The following is a 21,530-nucleotide window of genomic DNA, read 5'->3' as shown; positions in this document are numbered from 1 at the left end:
AAAGCCTCAGGGAACCAGGCAAATACTTTGCTGTTTCTCTCCTCACAAGTTGCAGACATTATTTGTAGAAACCTTACGGTGCTGAAGCCTTTGCAGGGACTTCGTGAAGGGGCAAGAAGCACCAGAGCAGGAGTGACGGGGAGAGCCCGTGCAGGAGGAAGAAGCAAGACAAAGTCCTGCCGATGCTCGCCACTGGAGCCAGAGGAGGAGCTATGGAAAATCTGACTCACGCATCTAAGCCCTCCCTGCGCCCTAGCGCTAACAATCCCTGGTCCTTGAATGCTTTGGGATAGCTCCAGTCACAAAATGCACGCGGGCATGAGTCCCGCTGAAATTAGTAGGTGCTTTGTCTAAAGGATGAGGAAAAAAAAAATCAATTTGTGCATTTGTCAGCTCACCTATACTGACCTCATGCTGCATTACAGAAGGGATGTCCCCCAGGACTCATCTTGAATCAGAAATGGACGTGTTTTGGCTTTGCTGTGTAAAAACAAACTTTTTTTTCCTTGCTTTGTTTTCTGCCTTGGGGAATTGGTGACTCAGGCAGGATGCTGAGTACTCAGTGGGATTTATTTTTCAGCATGTTGAGGCTTTTTTTATCAGGCCTGCTGGCTTCTTAACGCAGTTCCATTCCAACTAAGATGTTCATTAAATCATCCTGCTCCCCATTTTTTCATCATAATTTTAAAGGGGGGAGCTTGGGAGCTACTGTTCAGGAAAGCAGGGAATAGGGAGCACAGAAGGCATGGACCTGAGGTATACTGGCTGCCTGCAGTGGTGACAGAGCCTGTGGTGCTTCTAATGCACCAGCCTCTCTGCCATTCCCTTCTCAGACCCTTTTACCAAAGGGAAGCATGACACAGCTCCCAGGACGTGCCCTGCACTGGGCACCCGAGCACTGCTTTACTGTGTCACCGTCCCCACACTGCTTCCTCTCCTCTCTCAAGTCCATGCTCCGCCAGACGCTTTTGAAGATCCATCTATCTATATCTTGTGTTGAAGCACCCACCCTGCTGCTGAATCCTGCAATCCTACAGCTTCATGATGGACAGAAGTGCCTAGGGGAAAAAAACCTTTCCCTTCCTTGGTCAGGTCTGGCTTCCCAGAGGCACCTTTCCACACAGCTTTTCTCAGAAGAGGAAAAAGAATATTCTGTCCAGGAAGGTATAGGGCCAGCAAACATTTTTAGCCATGTTCTTACTAAACAGAGAACATTTCCTAGCAAACAAAGGGTTGCTTTTTAAAATACATTTTGAATACTCATCATACAGTATCTTTTTTTACAATCAGATGAAGCAGTGGAAATGTATTTAGCAGCAGTAGAACCCAAAACGAGCAGAACTCAGCATTACCTGCTGCAAAACTGGCCCCCTCTCCACCCTGCTCATACTTTTGGCATTTAAAAATACATGGTGAAGCAGAAAACAGTCAGTAAAAGTAACACTTGTAAAATTACACTTTAAAATCGGAGCGCTGTAAAGTAGCGGCTACAAAACGAGGTGAAATGCTAAGCAACGAGTTGCCCAGACATTTTTATAGGAATTGGAACCAATGGCCAGTAAGTGTTCACGGAAACGGGAGTTAATTGAAATTTCTGGCTACTCTGTGTTTTAACTGCATGGCTGGTGTGGTGGCTTCAGCTTCTGGCCAACAGACTGACAAGGATATTAGGAAGAGCAGGAGGGAATCAGCCAAGTGCAATGAACAGTCAGTTTATAAGAAGATAGTTCATCTTTTCTTCGTTATGAGTCAACTTAGCTAGGATGTTCTCTGGTTATGCTGGATATCCATTTAATTTTCTCCAGGGCTGTGCAAAACACAAACCTATACTGGCAAGACAGGTGATATAAGGAGATGGATCTTATCAGTAGGAATTTGCTTTCACTATTTTTCTTTTCCCTGAACACAAAATCAGAAATGATAGAAAAAGGTCACAACCCCAGATTTTGGTACAATAGCTTAACCAGAAGCTGAAAACGTGCTCCAGGGTGTGTTTCATAACTTCCTGACATCTCTTTGTCTTTTTGTGCTTCTACTGCCCACCCCGCCTTTATGGGTTTTCTGTTCTAGCTAAAAAGAGACTGTCTTCCAGTATGAGATGCATGTGAGTGCACTGAACTACTGATATATGAACAGCTGACTGGTTTCTGACACAAAACAGAAGGAAACTCTGACCTTCTGCAAATGCAGCTACCTGGGCAGCACTTCTAGTGGCAGCGAGTTCAGAGGGACTCCTCATCCATTTCCCATCGTTTTGTATGATGGAACATCGCAGGCTTCCAGGCAGCTTGTTGCATCTTCCTGATAAAACCTGAATCTGTCAGCTACGAATTTCTTTCAGTTTGGGGAGAGAGAGTTGTTGTTGCTTTATTCTCTCTCTTTCTAACAAGAAAGTTTTAACTAGCCAGGGGTACTGCCAACGGGGCATTAACCTGGGATAAAGAGGATTAAGACTGACGTTCCTGGTCAGCCCAGCTCTCAGCAAGGAACTGAATTAACACTTCCCTTGCTGGGCCATTGAGCCAAACTCCACCAGGCCAAACCATGGTGGTTCTTGGAGAAGGCATCTTGTACTTACAGAGCCCTACATTTTTTGGTTTTGTTTCTTTACTTAGAACTATAGAAGGGTTGATATTTTTGGACCATAACCAAAGAGAATGTCCCCAAAACTTCAAAACCTGGCATCTGGCTCATGAAAGAGATGAAACAGAAACACGCCTCTTCTGCATGAGCCTAACTTAAAGATGATGCAATGTTTTACGCAGATGAAAGGCTCTAGATTTTGGGGTCTGCAAAACAATGCTTTTCGGTTAGAGGCATCGATTTTGTGCTTATGTTCCTATTCAAAAGGCTACTTGCAATTCTATTTTGCACAGGTTGGGAAATGCGTTGGGAACTTATGGATGAAAGATAGTACTGGTGGGAATAGTATACGAAACAACTGACTGGCTAGATCTTAGCATCCTCCACAGAGCACTCCAACCGGATGCTGGGAGATACTCTCCAATGCACCGACATGTCTGTGTTTTTAAGAGACAGAACCCAAACCAGCTGCAGACTTACTGATATACCAGAGACAGCAGAAAACTCAGACAGGGAGCAAGCATCTCAACTACTGGCTCAGCAATTCACACCAGGATGACAATACAGTTTTTTGCTCTGCCAGACCCACCCATGCACTCACAGCAAAGCCCCGCTGCGATGCTGTGATGCAGTGAGAGCTGGGCACCGCGCTCGGGCTCTCCTCCTGCTGACCAGCCACAGCCCTGACTGCAGGGAAAGCACAAGTGGCACCGAACAGCCCAGGCTGGCATTGCTTAAGGACCAAAAGCAACCACAGAAGTCATTTGCATCCAGAACCCACAAAAAAAAAAAAAAAAAAAAAAAGAGTATTTATTTTCTCTCTCTCCCCAAAATAAAATTAAACACAGTTATAATCATCCTAACCATAACAGATACTTCAGCTCGCAAACGCTCTCAAAGCTGCAGTGGGCAATAAATCAGACATGTCACTTCTAGCAAGTCGTTGCTGGAATTGCTTGCTACATGGCCAAAATACATAGAGAGGCTTTCGTCCTGGTGATCCTCAGAGCCAAGATTTCTCGTGCTGGCTCTCCTTTTAACAAGCACTCCTGTAAAGTACAGATAAATCTAAATTTAGCATTTAATTCCTAATCATTTTCCTCTAATTACTGAGTCGAGGGTGGATTTCGTTCTGATGGACTGATACACTGTGTCTTATTTATTTAAAGAATTTAATTTAGTTTACCCAGCTCCAGATGTATGTAAATGATGTCTCCACTATATTAACTCATCATCATCACATGAACACTCTGAGGGCAACTAAGATCTGGTTTCCAGGCAAATTATCCCAAAAGAACAACAACAAAAAATCAGTAATGGGCAAAAGAAGCTTCTGCAATGTCATGAAAGACCAGCAAAACGCTCTGAGGCCATGCCCGAGCCCAGCTGCAACATCCCATGCCTTCCATCTTACTCAGAAGGATAAAAGAGCATTTTCAATAAAGCCATAAAGAATGAAGGCTCATATATCTTTGATATCCTACATCAGCAGTTAAAAGTCCACTAATCGTGTACCGTTTCCCATTCCTTAGTTTCACTTTTGAATTTTGGATAGCGTTGAATCAAGAAAGAGAGGTTAATTGTTTAACCTTACAAAAATAATCATGCCTGTTTTGGTTACTGCCTTTTTGCCTGTTTCCTATTTTTAGTTTCCCAAAGGATTTGAAGCTCCACACACTGAAAAAATTCTTTAGTGTATACCTCACCTGTGGATTTGCTAAATAAAAATGAGACAAGTCTTCAAGGTTTTTACATCCTTCAGATCTACCTGTCGTAAACGCACTGAGAAAAAAAAAATAAATCCCATTTCTTCGGAATAAAACTTGAAATCAGGCACTTCTTTATTTTAATTCAGTGTTCAATACTGTGTAAGTTCAATTCAATTACCATCACACCACTTATTACTGTAAGCTGGCTAGGAGAAGAGGATGCACAGTTGTGTGGAATACTTACCACCTCTTTTAAACTCTTGCAAGCAGCTTTTTCAGAGTTGGTTCCAGTTCCACAACAATTTATCCTCCTGTATATCGTGAGCTTTGTTTTTGTTTTTGTTTTGTTTTTTTCCAGTAAAGAGGTAGTTAAGTAGAGATTGTTCCTTACTCTCCCAGTGAAGGAGAGCCCAGCCTCGCCACTCACACAGATCTGGCTACGAAGGTAAGAATTTCATCTTCACTCTGGTCACTACCTTTAAAGACTCCTTCATGATAATATGGTTCCCAAAACCCACAGAATCACAGGATGTTAATCCAATCTTCCATCTTCATTTCAGCAGAAACCAGAGTACACATTCACTCCTCTCACCCCGCTCATTCATTCCAGAAATGATACAGCCCTTTTGCCTGCTGTCTACATAAAACAAAAAAACAAAAACAAAACAAAAAAAAAAATCACAAAACCACACCATCACCACCACCACAAAAAAACAAACCAAACCAAAAAAAACACCACGCATGGAAGAGAAAGGGGTGTGCTTTTGCTTTTAAAAAGGAAAATTTCTATGGTATAAATTGCTTGATCTAACCAGTTAGAGGGATGTTAATACTAACCTCTGATTAAGGCTTAGGATTTTATTGCTACCCTTAGTTAGTGTGTGTGCTTTGTTTTACCAACACAAAAGAGCTGGCAAAACACCTAACAATTTCATTTAAGAAGACAGGAAGATGACAGGAATAATACACCTATTAAAAAAAAAAATCTTGTACTGGTCTACAGCAATTTTATACATAACTTTGCCTTCAGTAGAAGAATGAAGGACTTGTGCTTCCTGCTTACAGCAGACACTAAGCTTCTGTGAATAGTATTATTTGCTGACAATCAGTGGCTTTGTGTGCATACTTTCATACATATATGTATGTATATTTATGCACACACATATACACAGAGCCTATGAATATATTATGTTTTCTTCCCTTCCCCTCAGAAAAGCCAAGACAAAGCAGATTCTAGCCTGGCCTTTCAACAGCTGCCTCACCGAGAGTCGCAGTGAACTGTATCCTTCACCCCCTGCCTTTCTTCATGCACATTTAAACAGAAACACAAAGCACGAACTACAACATCAGAACATCCTGCTTGCGTCACTGATCGCTCTGCATTCATTCTGCAGAGATTCAAATACCTTTACAAAGAATGTTTTCTAAAGACCTAGGAAAAATTGCTCCAAGTTTCCCGAGCTTCTACTGTCTTGAAACCCTCTGGATTTTCAGTCTTTCAGTAGCTTTGGTTTTAATATTAGCTCCGTCAAAGCAAGGTGCTCTTGTCTTTCAGCAATAAGGATGAGCCAGTCTTCCCATAGTATAAACTTCGTGCTTTGTTGAGTTCCATCTCTCAGAGAATATGGTAATGTGTTTTAAAAGCCCAACACAGAAACTATGTGAGACCCAACCTAGTGGCTATTAAAGTCACTGCAAATGCCACTGACTTCTCTGTGGCCTCGCTCAAGTGCCCCTGCTGCACCACACTTGTTTGTTTTCACCTGTTCAGTTGAATGTGCATGTTCTTAAATCTGAAAGTATTTCTGTCATGCAAATTTACAGCGCTTAAAACAACAGGACCCTGGTGCATTGTTAGAGATCAGCTACATCAACGTAAAGGTTAATTTCTATTACTTTACTAATGCTCATTGACACAGTTACCAAGTGCTGTTAGATTCCGTAGAGCACAGTGCTCTACAGACTTGCATAGCAAAACCAGTTCTGTTCCACTATGAATTAGCCTAAGTTTAAAGTAACTGAGCTTAAAAATGGTGCTTGACTGATCCCAGTTAGTAAAACTCATAGGCGCTTCCCTATGTACTATACACCAGGGTGTCCTGCTAATGATGGATGAGCTTTCCAGGTGCTCAGCCAAGGAGCGAGGTGCAGGTTTTTGCTGCACAGCTAGCATGCTCCTATCCCAACGCAGGAATAATGCGTGACGTGGCCAATAGCTATCACCAAGCAGGGATATGTACGGAGTGCAAAGAGCATTTTCATGTTTAAGAGGGAATACTTGACTTTAAATATGCAACTGCCATTTGCCTTGTTCATATTGTTCTTCCAGAGTCCCAGCCACAGGGAAGGCAGCTCACGGGCTCTGATGCCATATTGCCAGGAAGGCTACTTGTCAGCAGTTGTAGTGTGAGCAACAGCAGGAGGCTCAGAACGAGCATGTGAAATAAAATGCTTATTCAAGAGGCAGCACAATGGCTGGTTTTCTAAGCGGCACCGAGCGCTTCACCCTGCAGGAGCGCTCCGAGCTCGGCACTGAGCAGCTGGGTTGCACTTCTCTCCTATCAATAACAATGATAAATAATAATCATGATAGCAAGTAAAAGGAAATCCTGAGCTTACCAGTTGCATCAGGTGGGCTCACTGCCCCTGCCTTCACGTGTACGGGGCTTAATGAACCCCTCTCCCTGTGTAGCTTCCCACTTCTGCCCAGCACCCAGGCAATGGGCAGCGCTGAAGCTCTGCAAGCCCCTGCTATGCACAGGAGCACTGGTGGGGCAGGCACGCCCAGACCTCACAGAGGAGAGGGATTCTTTTGTACATCCTTATTTTAGAGAATAAAGGCAGAGCGTAAAGCAAGGTCCCTAATTACCTCCAGAAAACAAAAGCACGTTCCCTGGTCTCCCTGCGCTTTCCCACCGCTGCTCACAGGGAAGGTGCCAAGGTCAGTCCTCCAACTTACAGTGCCTTTCTCTTTTATTTCTCAGTGCTGTGCATGCTCTCACCTAGGCCCACTCCTCTTATTTCAGGAACCTTCCAAATTTATCAGCCACCTAGGCAGCAGTCTCAATCCCTGGGCCTGCGCTTTGTCCAGGCAAAATCTACCGATGTCGCAATTCACAGGGGAGGCGACGGACGTGCACGCACATCACCAGGCTTCAAAGACAGTCTGTGGGAGAACAAACAATCCATTGATCCTTACATTCACAAAGAGAAAAAGTTTTTTATCAGCAAGGGGATAACATCCTCGTGCCAGGGAGGTGAATGGGAGCACTGGCACAAACTCCAGCAGCATCCGAACTTCAGGCACAGTGTTTCGGGCAGGCTCACTCAGGATGCTGCTCTGCCCTGCCCCGCTCTCTTCCCCTGAACAGCTGACATTGACAGAGACTGAACTGGTCTTACTTTGGCAGAGGTACAGTACTTGAGGAAAGACCAAAGAACACCATGAAGTAAGAAAGTTACAGATGAGCTAAAAGCCACACAAGCCCGGTCCCCAAGCATCTTCATTTCGCAGATGATCTACAGGCCACTGGCATTCAAAAACAAATTGCAGGAGGATGGAGTGATTTGAAAGAGAACTGAAAGTATATTCATGTCGCTTTTGTAGCATTCAGCTGCCTCCCAAACAATTGCTGGAGCCGCCACATGGACATTATATCATTGTAAACAAACATGGAAGAATGACCGGGAATAGAACAAAGAAATCTATGACAAATCGCAGCACTGAGATGCTCTGATTCAAACCAGACTCAACTCAAAGAAACCCTGTGTCGAGTAGGATAAAAGTAGTCACAGCGGCCCGTTCCCACCTTATTCTACTTGCTGCTACGTCTGTATTTGAGGATCTGAGCTATAAGCATCGTTCATGACACAACGCTGTGCAGCAAACATAACACACAGTCCGACCTTCCTAGCTGTCCCTGTACTGATCTGCTGTTCAGTTGGGATTTTGCTTTCATTCACTGTGACCAGAAATGTTAAAAAAAAAACACCACTACGTAGGAGCACATGAAATGCTAAAATCAGCAGCACTCTTTGGAGCCTGGGAATTCTCATGGCTCTTGTGCTAAGCTTAGTTCCCTGCCTGTGCCCTCCCCTCCTCTCTTAACAATTCTTACAGCCTCACAGGCTCGTCAAATAGCTTCTTTGCCTTTTGGTAGCGACAGCTGTTGTTGTAAGAGACAGCACAGTATAAAGTTACTCATTAAGGGAGGTGAAGAACTACCTCCCTGGAATATAGCGTTACCTCCCATTGAACTCTGGGGAAAAATAAGTGCAATCCTTCTTTGCTCCTTTGTGAGCGGTAACACGGAGCATCAGAAGGGACTGGCCAAAGCGCACGTTATACAGGTGTCCCTGAGATGATTAATTCATAGCACGCAACCCCAGTACCGCTGTGAAGTGCTGCTCTAGTGCCAGGAGGCCAGATCCTTTGCAATACCCGGTGTGTCCTGCCCATTCAACTCCACCAGTTTCACAACAATTTGCTGACAGAAGTGTGAGCCTCTGTCTGGGGATCACGTACTCCTGCCATTTAATCCCAGTTTAGCCACTGATTCACTCAGAGTGAAGGCAAAGTTATCTTGATCTTTTACAACAAAGCAGCTATCCCACTAAATTTTCTCCATTCCTATACATACAAAAGCTGCCATGCATCACAGAAATTTTCTTTACAGCCTTTCCCTTTACAAGCCTTTCTTTTTTTGAAAAAAAAAAAAAAAAAGCTCTTTGCCATCACCTCAGCAAAGCAAAACAACAAGCAGTCATTTGCAGCAGAGCTCAGTTGCATCAAAGAATGTGGAAGCAGAGGGAAGAGGAAAGACAGAAGGAAGGTGTGAGAAGTGGCAGGTCTGTGATATAACACCCTGCAGAACTGAGAGGCAGGTCCTCTCTGAGAGGAGTGCTCCAAAGGAGAGCTCGCAGCATCCGGGAGCACAACTTCATCCTGACCTAGGAAACCACTGAGATGCTCAGAGCATGCTTCAGCAAAGCCCAAACACCGCCAGCTTCTTCAGGACCTACAACTCCAAACAAATGTTTAAGTGCTGTAGAGACAAGGGGCAAGATGGCTTAGCCCATCGCACCACCAAACTCTTCTGTCTAGTGCTGGTCTGTGCAGATCGATCCCTCATTCAGAAATTAAAACCAAAACGAGCAGCACTGAAACAAGACAGAGCAGCGCCAACGGAGAAGAAACGCTGAGCGACACTGATTGATTATTTCCAAAATGCCTTCCCCAGCAGCATTAATGAAGTACGTGCCTGGGACAGCAGCCTCGAGCAGCGCATGGAAACATTTGTAAAGCTCGCCGAGCCCTCCCCTGCTCTCACAGACCTCCCTGCCTGAGAAGTGTGTTTAAAACAGTTCTGCAAAGCGCTAAGGCCTGGGTCCCCACTAAAAACAACATTTCCTTCCTGCATCTCCTCCCTTTGAAATCAAACTCAAACCCCAAATCCAGCAGCACCTCCAGTATGTGTATAATGGTCTCCGTCCAACATTCCTCAGCAATAGCATCACTTGGGATGGGGAGGAGAGAGCTGCTCATCGAGCAAGGTATCATGTGAGGGATACAGGCAAGAGAGGGAAAATATAAACACTGTCACTGGAGGTCTCAAATACAGCTTACTGATGGTGCTGAGGGCACTCCTCTTAATCCCCAACTGCAGTCACCGGGACACATTCAAAGAGAATTAGCAAAGAAAACGTTTAATCGTAACTGTGAGCGCTCATGTTTAATTCCTTGACTTGCAGCTGAGAGTATTCAGAAACTCTCCAGAGCCGAATGGGGAAACAGCAACAAGAGGCTTACCTGCACCTGCAGGTGACAAAAGCAGCTCAGCAGCAGTAGTGGTAGTAAAGCCCTAATGGTCATTCTCCTGCCAGACAAACCCCAAACTCCTCCAGTGAGGAATCACACACATGACACTAGCATAAACCAGGAAGAGTGACTGCATCAGTATCATCAGAAAGAACACACCAAGCAGATTTTGCAGTTTTGGTGACAAAAAAAAAAAAAAAAAAAAAACAACACAAGAACAACTACGATTAAAAAGAAAACCAAAAAGCAGAAGGGAAAAATTGCCTCATGTTGAACTGGAAGATTTCTTTTTCATGAAAGAAAACAATGCACAGATGTTTCTTCAGATCAACGCCCTAAAGTTATGTTCAACCTGAAATAAAACTTTTTTTTTTTAAATACATTTCCTAACTTTTCAAAAAAAAACCCAACTCTTTTTATAAAATGTTTGGATCTAGTTTTAACAGGACAATGTGGTTTTGGTTTTTAAATGCTGAAAGGAGTGGCTTTGGCATTTCTAAAACAAAATCACGTTCCATAAAGAGAATCTGGAATCAAATATCTTCATGTTTACAAACTTACACATAACCCTTTCACGGACTGAAAGTATTTGCTTAATTTCAACTTGATTTTATGAAGATTTATGGTCTCTATGAAGACTTTGAAAACAAAAAAAAAAAGGTTGTGTAATTTCTTCTCTCTTTTCTCAAAATGATCTAGTTCAGAGGTTTGATTCACAGATTTGATACACACAGCTGATTTTCTATTCACAGGAGAAGAAACATCAGACCGGCACACTTAATCAATTGCCATTATTCTTGATCAATAAAAAATGCACATAGTAAAAGACCAAGATCTCGAGCAGAGGACTAAGGCAGCTCTTTCAGTTTTGTACACCTAATACTCGGGACTATTGAATACCCCTAGGCATTTATACTGTTAGTCCTAAACATCTGAATTCTGGTTTACATGTATCTGGTTAGTTTGAAGTTTTCCAAATGAGTCATTTCCAACAACATCTTAAAAGGAAAAAAAAAAAAAAAAAAAAGAGGCATTTAATTACTCCTTTTTAAAAGCCACCATCCCTTATGCCCTTCCTGGGATGGAGACTTGTTGAATGTACTGAATATTATCCACAATGTGGTCACACTGTGAACACTAGGAGAATCAGAGCTTTGATGTACTCATCTTCAGGTGCTTTAAATGACTGCAAACTGTATTCATGTAAATAGTAAAAAATGTATATTCTTTCTTTTGCCTACTGGCTTTTGGCAGAAGGAGACAGAGGAGCAGAATGCCAACTCCTGGTTCTAATCAGTTCAGTAAGAGTTTGGCCTTCAGTGCAGCTACCAGATAACTTACAAAATTGGGACATGGAAAGGGAAATGGAACAGCAAAGGCAGTTCTGGCAAGTGATTACACTTTCCAGTAACATAATCCATCTACTAAAGCCAACTCAACTAACAGGCCAATAACTTGTGATAAACTTACAGCTCCATTCTGAAAGCTGAACACTTAAGCATGGGAAAAAAGGACAAACCGATTCCTTGTCTTCTTATTGACTGAATGCTTGGGAGAGAAATAGCTTTAAACTGAGAATATTATTTTTAGCTCCTCTGAAACGTACTCTTCGATGTACTTTGCAGCCGCAAAGGTGATAAATGGTACAGGTCAGTTTGAGGAGTCAGTGACAAATTCTGCCCCGCAGTACATGTAGCATATAGCACTGTGTGTCCACCTGTACCTCCCTAGCATCTGCAGGGGTAACCTGGACAGGCAGCAAGATTGCCCAAGCCCCTGCTGCAGAACATGGGAAAACGAGTGGGGTCAGATAGCCATAAACTGTAACATCCTGTCATCGACAATTGCCAGGGAAAGGTGCCAGAAACAGTTCAAGATGGCAATTACAGAACAGCCAGTTCCCAGGAGAAGCTTCCTCCTACCCTCCTGTGCTCAGGGGCTGCTTCATGCCATACAGCATGAAAGGACCGAGTCCGCTACAGCTCTTATATACTTTGACATTTCAAACCAATCTGAAAATTAGCACCTACTGAGTGTTGGAGGATGTGAAAATAAACCTTCCACATATGATCAGAAAAGGAAGTTCATGTTGCTTAAACATACTGCTTTGGAATGTATTTATTTTTGAATGTGCTACTGAGGGAGTTGGGTCTGCTCATACAAGCGCCATGTGCTGCTTCTTCAAAAAAGAAACAGCTGCAGACAGGTCTCTGTTCAGCTCAAGACCTCCATATGCTGGGCACTGAAGCTAAAATAGAGGCAAAGCACTGCCATTATATCATTCCACGTTATCCAGGCACAAAACGCCTGCACGTCATATCTGCCCTACCGTTCCTGCCACGTGCTACCCAGGAGAATCATCCAAACGCCCAGCACAAGCACATCCACTGCCGTTCAGTTCCTCATTTCTAATCTGCCAGTTCTGTCAGCAAGTGTAACATCTGCCAAGGATGCAGCTCACACCCATTACAAGCGAGGTGGAGAATGTGTCATTTTACAAAGCCAAAGCAAGCATTAGATTAGCATTAGCTTTACTATGCACAAGTCTGGCCAGTGGCTCACCTACATTTCTGGAGAGAATTTCTGGATTACCTCGTTTTCCTTTTTTTTTTTTTTTTCTTTCCTTCCCCATTCCTGTTTTGTCACAGAAAGGACTAGCAACAGGATAAAAAGGAGAAAAAAAAAAAAAAAAACACCAGAAATGAAACTTTTTAATCTTCAGGTTTCTCTGAAAATGAATGCAAAGTTTCACAATGCCAGTTTCTGCACAAAATCAAATACTTTAATCACTATTTTCTACAACAGATACCTTAGCGGCTCTCTTACTATCCTTATACAGACGGGAGAGGAAAGCAGATAGGAACCAAGCTACTTCTCCCTGTCGAAAGAGAGGAGCAGAGCTAGGAAATGCATGCAAAACTCCCCAAACCCACTTCACCTCTTACAGGCTAATACTGTCTTCATTACTGATTTTAACAGTTATCACTTTTCATGATCCCAGCTCTCCGTAAGCTGAAGAAAAAAAGCTGCAAATACATGCACATGCACCCCTCTCATGCATCTGCTGCCTGAGAAATCTCTACAGAGAATAATTCCAATAGCTCTTAACTAAAGCTTCAGTCAATATAGTTCAAAATTCACAAATCAAACGCAAACGTACTTCTGGAGGCCTTAAAATAACAGAGGCAAAGCCCTTCTTGCTGTTCTGAGCGACACCGTCTCAGCCTTTCCACCCAGGATTCAGCACAGTGATGAAAGACAGCTTTGGGTCCCTGCCCTGGCACATCGGGGAAACCTCATTTTCCCTTGACAAAGCACTTCACTCATGATATAGTCAGGAAAGAAAAAAAGAAGAAAAAAAGCTTTACATTACCGCTGTAGCATTAGAACTAAGTGACGGTAACTGATAGAGGTACCTTTCTAGCGACAATTTATTTCCTCCTTCTTCATCGTCACTTGGAGGCCACACAAGCCCCCAGCTCAGGAGGACGGGCACAACCACATGCCGTACACACCACAGTTAGCACCAGAAGCCAGGCAATCCCTCTCAGAAGTTAAATCCTCCTCTGGCAGACTGACCTGTGGTGACTGAAGCCGCCTGAGCCCTGCGGCCATGCGTGTCACCTCCAGACACATAAGGGAGAGAAGAAACAAACACGTCACCTCTTCAGCAGCCACCCACGGCCTGATGAATTAGCTTACAGCACCTGCAACAGCGGTATAGCTTAGGGCAGGCAGCTGGGAGAAATTAAGAGCTTAAACCTCCTGCCACCTCAGCCCAGCTCGTGAGCTGGGCCAGCTGCTGCTGGCCATTGCACGGGCATGCAGGGAGCGGGGCCGAGCTGGCATGGTAACGTGCTCTGCCCTGGGGGCATGACTCTTGCCCTTTGCACTTGCCCGTCACCTATAAATGCATGTACAACAAACATACTGTCTGTGGCTGAAGCAGTTAGCACACAGGTATAAATGTCAGCAAACTGGAACCAAACCATAAGGCTGGGGAGCTTGCAGAGACCTTGAGACAACAGCTGTCGGGTGAGGAGCATCCCATTTTTCTGTACGGCGTCTACTCGAGCGGACAATGACAACCGTGTAAGTGTCAAAAATCATTAGCTGCTTCACTGGTAATCTGAGAACTGAGCACGCCGTTCACCGAGAGCAATATCTCATCTTGATACTGCAGTGGGCAGCGTTTGGGAGCCACCAAATTAAGGGAAGATTATCTGGGAGACTAATTTTGCAAAGATATGAGAGCAAACAATTCAACTGGCAGTATGAAGAGAAATTACAGAAGATCAGAACTTCCTAAATATGACATGTGCTTTCTTTGGTCATTGCAGCTCCATTTTCTAGGCTTTTATAAAAAACAATGAATCTTTAAAAAAGTCCTTATGCCATTTTTGCAAAATTGCAGTTTCTTTAAAAGTTGTCCAACTGCTCAACATTTTAAAAGAACGAGTTGGTTTCTAATGCATACACAATTCTTGGTGATATCAAACAATTTTCTGAAAAAGCGTTAATAGAAAGTATTTTTTTCTACTGCTGTGAACACACTTCAGCATAACACAGATTGAGAACCGTGACACGACTGTGGTAAATGAGCCCCCAGATTTGCTGCTGATGCTTCTAAGAGGGAGTGTTCTTTTTGTTTGCTTGTTTTTTTTTTGGTTTTTTTTTTTTCCTCCTCTAAGAAGTCTGTTACATTACTGGTTGCTGAACAGATTTTTGTAGGGAGAATCAACAGATTCCTTATAAGAGAAACAGCAGATTTTTATAGGGCGTCACAGGGAGTCAGAAGTGCTGGCAACCACAGGGAGCAGCTCTAAAGACTGTACCCCAATTACTGATACGAGAGGATACAAGAAGATGAGTCCCCAGCTCCTGTGTGCACGCACACAGCCACACTCCTCTCCAGGAGCTGGCTCTGTTCCCAGCTCCTGGAGCCATGCTTTTCCCACTCTAGGCCCTGCTTCTGCTTTCTGGAGTCAGGGGATTCAGCCTTATTCACGCTCACGTTGCTCCAGCTGTTCCTTTGTGCAAGCCCCTTACTAGATTTGTTTGGAGTTCAGACTTACTTCACGATGCGGGCGGTTTGTGTTCATTAACAAGTGACTGCTGCACCAGGAAACAAAACCCATGTCCTCATCTAACACAGTGCAGTCAGAATTAGCTCATAAACCATGTCTTCATGAAACAGGGAGGAACGGAAGCCCCAGTTCAGTGGCGCTGGTTTTGTCCTAAATCACAAAAATTCTGGTGGAAAGACATTTTCACCTTTCAAAACTTCAAGCATTGAAATTCTGCAGGGAAGACCATGGGAGCAAAAGGCAGGGTCAACTTGTAAGGTCTGTGTATTTGCATCAGGACTGGAAGCATACACTCGATAAAAAGTAGGTTGTGGTTGAAGAAGGTTGCAGAGGAGACACTCCAGGACTCTGTCCCACTGCCTGAGCATCCTCTTAAGCAAGAAAAATCAAAAAATCCACTGGGGAACATTACTGCATTCAAGATGCAAGAAAATACACCTCAGCATCCTCTGCTCTCATAGTACCTGAACATCATTTGCTGTCGCTGCTTTGCCTAATCACCTAAGCTGTGACAAAAGCCAAAGCAAAATCTTTTGCACAGACTGAGACTGTATACATGTGTTCTGGAGCCTACTGCTGTCCTTTTGCCCAGATCTTCCACAAAAGCAGAAACACTTTCAGCAAGGAAAAAAAAAAAAAGGCAACTGTAAAAAATCAATTTTTAGAAAGAATGTAGCACGATGCTATTCTCCTTATTCGGCAACTGGTATCCCATGTGGAGTCTCACACAATAGCCAGTCTGGCAGGGGGTAGAGTAAGAAGACAACTTGGGGGGAAAAAAATTATATATATATTCCCTGCTTGCCCTCACCCTGCATTTCCTCTTAGATTTCTTTGTGACTGCACTGAAAGGGGTCAATAGCTCCCAGCTTGAGAAATGCAGCTTCTGAAAGGACTATCACCAGCATCTGTATTTAAAGCATGCCTTTTACTTCACAGCCCCCCAGCTAACGCAGAGCTTTTAAAAAGTGAGCAGCAAGATAAACTTTCAAGGAAAAGAAAAAGGGAAGAGTGGAGGAAAAATGGTACCTTTTTGCCTTGGGTTTACTGACACTTTCACTGGAATAAAGCTTGTCTGGCAAAGCAGGGACAGGGAGCATAAGCTGCGGATGATCTAATGTGCTATGGATCATTACACCTTGCTTCAGTCACCACCTCCCCATCCTTGAAAGTATGCTACAAAACCGCATGAAGCAGCCAAGCACCAAGCTGGAAAAGAATTTCAACTGATTAAAAACAATGGGCAAATTAGCACTGGACTCACTGAACACATCAAAGCTTTGCAACTTGACCTTCAGTGTTCAAGAAATTCTGATCTGACAAACACAGGCAACCTAGTCAAATTTTAATAGGCTTAACTAACTTATCTTGATATTGAAACGCCAGACCAGTGACTACGCTTATATTTAAGCTTTCTATTTGAGGAATAGTCCAGAAAAGCTACGGCACATTAAAATCAGAGATTTATGGGGAGGGAGGAGGACTGGGATTGTAAATGTCTCCCTCAGTACCCTGGAGCAGCCCATGTGGAATGCTGGCGTGTGATCATTTTTTCACAACCCCTGGCCTTGCTTCACATTGCAGTCTCAGACAAACATCCACCAGCAATTACACTGTAGTGACTTCCACTATTACTATATGTGTTTTAATTAACTTCTGGGGTGGATGAATACAAGCATCCGCCCAAACAGTTTGTACAGGTCAGCTGGTGCCGTGCCCTCTATGTGTAAACAGGTCCAAATCCCATCCATGTGCTTTAGAAAATAAGACAGTTCTTGCTACCAGAGCTTTTCCAAATTTCAGGAGAAAAATGGGTGAATTGCCACAGACAGAAGCTCAACTTTGTGATGAGCAGAGACATAGACTAAATAAGAGAAGCTACGATACTCCAGCTCCAATTTATTTGACATTGTATTCAACTAGTCATTCAACCAGAGCCTCTCAGTAAACATCAGCAGAAGCCCACAATGTTTATCTAAGAAAGTCCCGAAATTCACAGCTGGAAAGGTGTAGTGGTACCTCCAGCAACACTGCACACAGCAAAAAGCTATTTCATGTAGATCCTACCAGCTAGTCCATGAGAGAAATCAACAGTGAGGCCAGAGAATGCTCCAGAAATAGACACCTAAACTGCCTCAGAGAGTCTCTAGCACAAGCAGCGTATGACTGCATTTCACTTCAGTTTCCAATCATACTGTCTTTCTCACGGGCATTCAAATACATTAGTCTGTGCCTTATCAGATCCTGAATTATGACTGTAGAAAAGCTCCTGTGAGTCTGAGAACTCTGTAGTTCAGAGGCGTTTATGGGGCTGTAATGAGTACTGATAGATAAGCCACACTCTTGCATACATGCTTGCTACTGATGTCTGGTTTAACACAATACAGCCCTAAGCCTTCATAATACAGCATAGGAAACAGAATCCTCCCATCGCCTACTACTAATTGCATCTGCAGTGGTCAGGGGTTGAAAGAGAAGTAAGCAGATTAATTCTATTAGACTGTGGAATAGTATCCCAAGGGGACAAGGGAAAATCCCATCATTTAAAACAGGACTGGTAGGCACTGCTGGGAACAATGTTTCATGCTAGTAGGGGATTAAGGGTTTGGACTAAAGGGCCTCTTCTTTTCTAGATCTGGTTGCCATGAGTCATTGCAATCAGAACTAGAAGGCCAATCTGTTTGGTTTTTCTTTTCACTTTTGATTGACCTGAGACATCTTGCCCAGTCAAAAACTATAAACAATTTAATTAATTTCTTACTTAAACCCTCTCCCCCATACACACTTCTTTCTTTCTTTTCTTAAAAAGCTTAACTCAACTGTATGAGCAGTCTTGATCCTCTGAAAGTACATTTCTGATGAAAAACATTCACTGTGCTGTAAACACAACATAAGGTTTCAACCTTACAGATGTGTCAGGCAGAGGTGACAAAGCCTCTCTTGAGCCAACTGAATGGAAAAAATCCTTTGCCCACTCCACTGCAGCAAGCCCCAGCAAGGCCAGAGCCTAGCAGCAGCAGAGTCTGAGCATCAGCAGCGCCGCCTGTCTTACCTATGTGCTGCTTCGAGGGGACAGGCCTTCAGAGAACTGCTTGTTTGCCTCAAGAAGTCAGGTCGTACTAAACACGCATCAGTCAGGATCCTTGCTTGAGGTCCCTAGAACAGGGATCCAGGGTGGTCAACCTGTCAGAAAGGGCAATGACACACACGTAAGACACATACCTCAATACTGGGTTCAAGGAGGAGACTGTGACCTTGCCTTAGTCACTTCTTCCTACCCTGGTAAAGATTAGCTCTTCCCTGCACATCTGAATGAGGTGAGGGGAACCAAGATAGCAACAGAGCCAGGTGGAGGAGGGTTCAGGGGGAGATGCTGAGGTGGTAAAAGCAGTAAGCAAGAGAAGGTAAATCGGAGCCTGGAGAAAGGCAGGGAAGGCCAGCAAGAAGGGAGGATGGCTCATGCCAGATCTTGTCGGTTTTCCCCTTGCCGAAGTCATCCAGACATGGGGCAGAGAGGTGGAGCCAGCGCTTAACAGAGCAATCTCTCCCTAAGTGCTTCTCTCCAGAGAACGGCACCAAGTCTGGATCTCGTTCTCCCTGACAGCTCCAATTCAGATACGAAGCTGGCGCCATGCAAATCCATTTCATAGCACTACCTCTCCTCTCCTTCCCAGTCTACCTCGCTGCTTTGCTCCCTTTTGAAAACGAAGCCCTTTGCCATGCCCAGCCCCTCTGGCATCCCAAAGCTCGTGGCAGCTGTGCACATGCACACCTGGAGCATCAGCTGCTCCACCGGAGTTTAGCACCAGTTGCAGGGGGAGATGAAAAGCTGGGGGACGAGGTCCTGTCAGCAAGTCCATCCAGCAGTCCCGTGAGATGCTGAGGCAGGCTGCAGCCAGACACCTCAAGGCACCATTTGCTGTCGTGCTCTCCGGTGAAGACATCCATATTGAGCTGAGCCAGCATTTTTTGGCTATCCTGTAGATTACGATGCCACTAACAAGGTGGCTGTGAAGTGCTAATGTCACACCAGAGCACATGGCAGGAAATGCCTGTCGTGCACGCAGGTATCAGCCCTCTGCAGCAGTGCTCTCTTGCACGTCCCCAGAAAAGGCAGAGGGCTCAGTGGGATGCAGGAGTGCTGCAGCACGCTGTGTCCAGCCCGAGAGCCACAGCCGAGGGCACTCTGCACCCTGAGAATTCATTTCATGTGCCAGAAGAGCAGTGTGGTCTGCTGAGCTGAGCATGGGCCCACCAGGGCATGGGCCCACCCGACAGGTACCCGCGCAGACGTTCTCCTTGCCCACATCCTAGCGGACTCCTGTGTTTTCACCTGAGGTTCATCTTCCTGTCGATGTTTTTTTACAGGCCTCTTCCCTGCTCTACACAGGGCAGCATTTCAAATACACACGTACAGACCACATCTTGGCTTCTTAAAAGGGGACGGGCAGGTACTTCACAGGTGCAAGCGCTTGCATGTAGAAAATGCATACATCCATATTTTGGCACAGGACAAAGTGTCTGCTGCCTAACAGAAACCTTCCCACTGAACTCAGTCCTAGTCCTTTCGGACATGCATTATTGGACAGTAACTCCCAGCTTGTGGAGACAGGCAGGAAAAGAAGATTCGTTTATTTGTTTTTGTACAGTGTTCTGAAACCGTGAGATGGAAAGTGTCACAGGCAGGTGCACAAGCTACTAAGAGTCATCAAAAACGTGATTCAAAGACAATTTTAGTGCCAATTTTCCCTTTCTATTATGGAAGAACAGTGTTTTCCTTGTATGCAAAAAACATTCATTCCCTATTACTATTCCAGCTGAGGTACCGCTGTGATCAGCAGCAGAGAGCTCCAATACATTTAGGGTCGCTAATATTGCATTTTGTCTTGTGTGCATACATGCTCAGATGAGAGATTTCAATCATCCCTATTCAAGGAGCAGTAAGAAACAGAAGATATCATAGGTCACCTAAACCCTCGTCTCCAGAGGAGGATCATGCCTCTCCCCTCCCCCAGCTTTGTTTCTGTCTAATCCAATTCGGAGCATCTCAGGCAGCGGGAATATTTCCCTTTCTCTCAGCAGACCTCAGAAAATCCTGACAAAGCTGTCTTCAAGACTTGGTGCCTGCATAAGCAGTCTGATTTTTTTTTTAATTAGCATGATTCCTTTGCATCTGACTACAGCAAAAGCAACAGCATGTGTGAGAAATGGGTAAGGACAATAAAAACCAGGGACCTTCCCTGAGGCTGGTGCAGAGGGACAGAGAGGGAGAGCAGCATCGCAACGCTCCTTTAGCCCTCTAAACAAATTTTCGAAAGAACCCCAAGATTTTCAAAAGACCCCATAGATTATGGGTCATCTAGGCTCAATGCATTTTTAATATGGAAGCAAAAATAAACAGAAGCTTCACGTGGAATTTCTCCTGATCATCTGCCCTGGTCTTCCGTTCTCTCTTGTCACTGCTGGCTATTGGAGGCAGGACCCTGGATCAGACAGGATCTGACCCAGCCTAGCAGCTCCTGGGTGTCCCTTCCACAGCACTGCACTGAGACACGGCCCGGGGGCTTTGGACTCTGCGCCTCCTGAGTCTGGTTTGATTTAAGGAGTACAACAGACTGCTGGAATGAAGTACTTTTGGGTTGTTTGGTTGTTTTGTTTTGTTTTTTTCCAATCCAACCCTGATCACAGCTTTTTCCCCAATTCAGTGTTTGTTCACTTTGGGGCCTCGGAGGTGGTATGTTTTGCAAATGACTTCTTTTTTCCATCCCCATATACTTGTATAATCATATGTATCCTTGTAGAAAGCTACTTAATCGAGCATAAGGAACAAGAGTTTGCACTATCTACTTATGCAGAGATGGGGAGGCACCCAGAAGCGTTCACATTTAACATTTTATAAATCACAAGTAACACCAAAACAGATGTAAAACAAGCCAATTCCTCATTATATTTTACACTTACCACAACACAAATCTTTGTGCATTAAATACAACTGAAAGGGAGCTGTGGAGTTGGCATTAACTTGACAGATGCTGAGATGAGCAGCACCAGAAAGGAATATCTCAGCCTGAAACAGTGCATGTTAAAAAGGCATCTGCTTATTGTTTGATATGTACATTTATTTACACAGACAGCTTGCTGACATGCTGAAAGGTTGGGGAGGGTGGTGTAGGCTGGCACTTTTAACTCTCAGCGGGCATTCAGCGTGCAGTTTGTCATCCTTGGGTCACATCGCAAGCTTCCATTTTCATTGCTGAGAGGTGGCAAAAGGGGGGAGCCGGGACGGGCAGCAGGGTCCCCTCTGCTGCATGGAAGTGGCTGCCGTCCTGGAGC

At 44.3% G+C, this 21,530-nt stretch overlaps 1 protein-coding gene across 17 annotated transcripts in view; it reads right to left on the bottom strand.

The window, feature by feature from the left end:
* Window positions 1–21,530, bottom strand: part of TSPAN18 (tetraspanin 18) — a 151,609-nt gene that overhangs the window by 34,543 nt on the left and 95,536 nt on the right. For 11 of the 17 annotated variants that reach the window (XM_040560543.1, XM_040560548.1, XM_040560535.1 and 8 more), the window contains one exon: window positions 18,250–18,380. The exons of 5 other annotated variants lie outside the window; for them this stretch is intronic. The gene's annotated coding sequence lies outside the window, so the exon portion shown is untranslated. Of the gene's footprint in view, window positions 1–10,101; window positions 10,190–18,249; window positions 18,381–21,530 lie in introns of those variants that run through there. One more of the 17 variants, XM_040560547.1, reaches the window with a different exon arrangement.

This window comes from Cygnus olor, chromosome 5 (assembly GCF_009769625.2).
Source record: "Cygnus olor isolate bCygOlo1 chromosome 5, bCygOlo1.pri.v2, whole genome shotgun sequence".
NCBI classification, from domain to species: Eukaryota; Metazoa; Chordata; class Aves; order Anseriformes; family Anatidae; genus Cygnus; species Cygnus olor.
The sequence above is the reverse complement of the archived record's forward strand: the minus strand, read 5'-3'. Positions and strand labels throughout refer to the sequence as shown.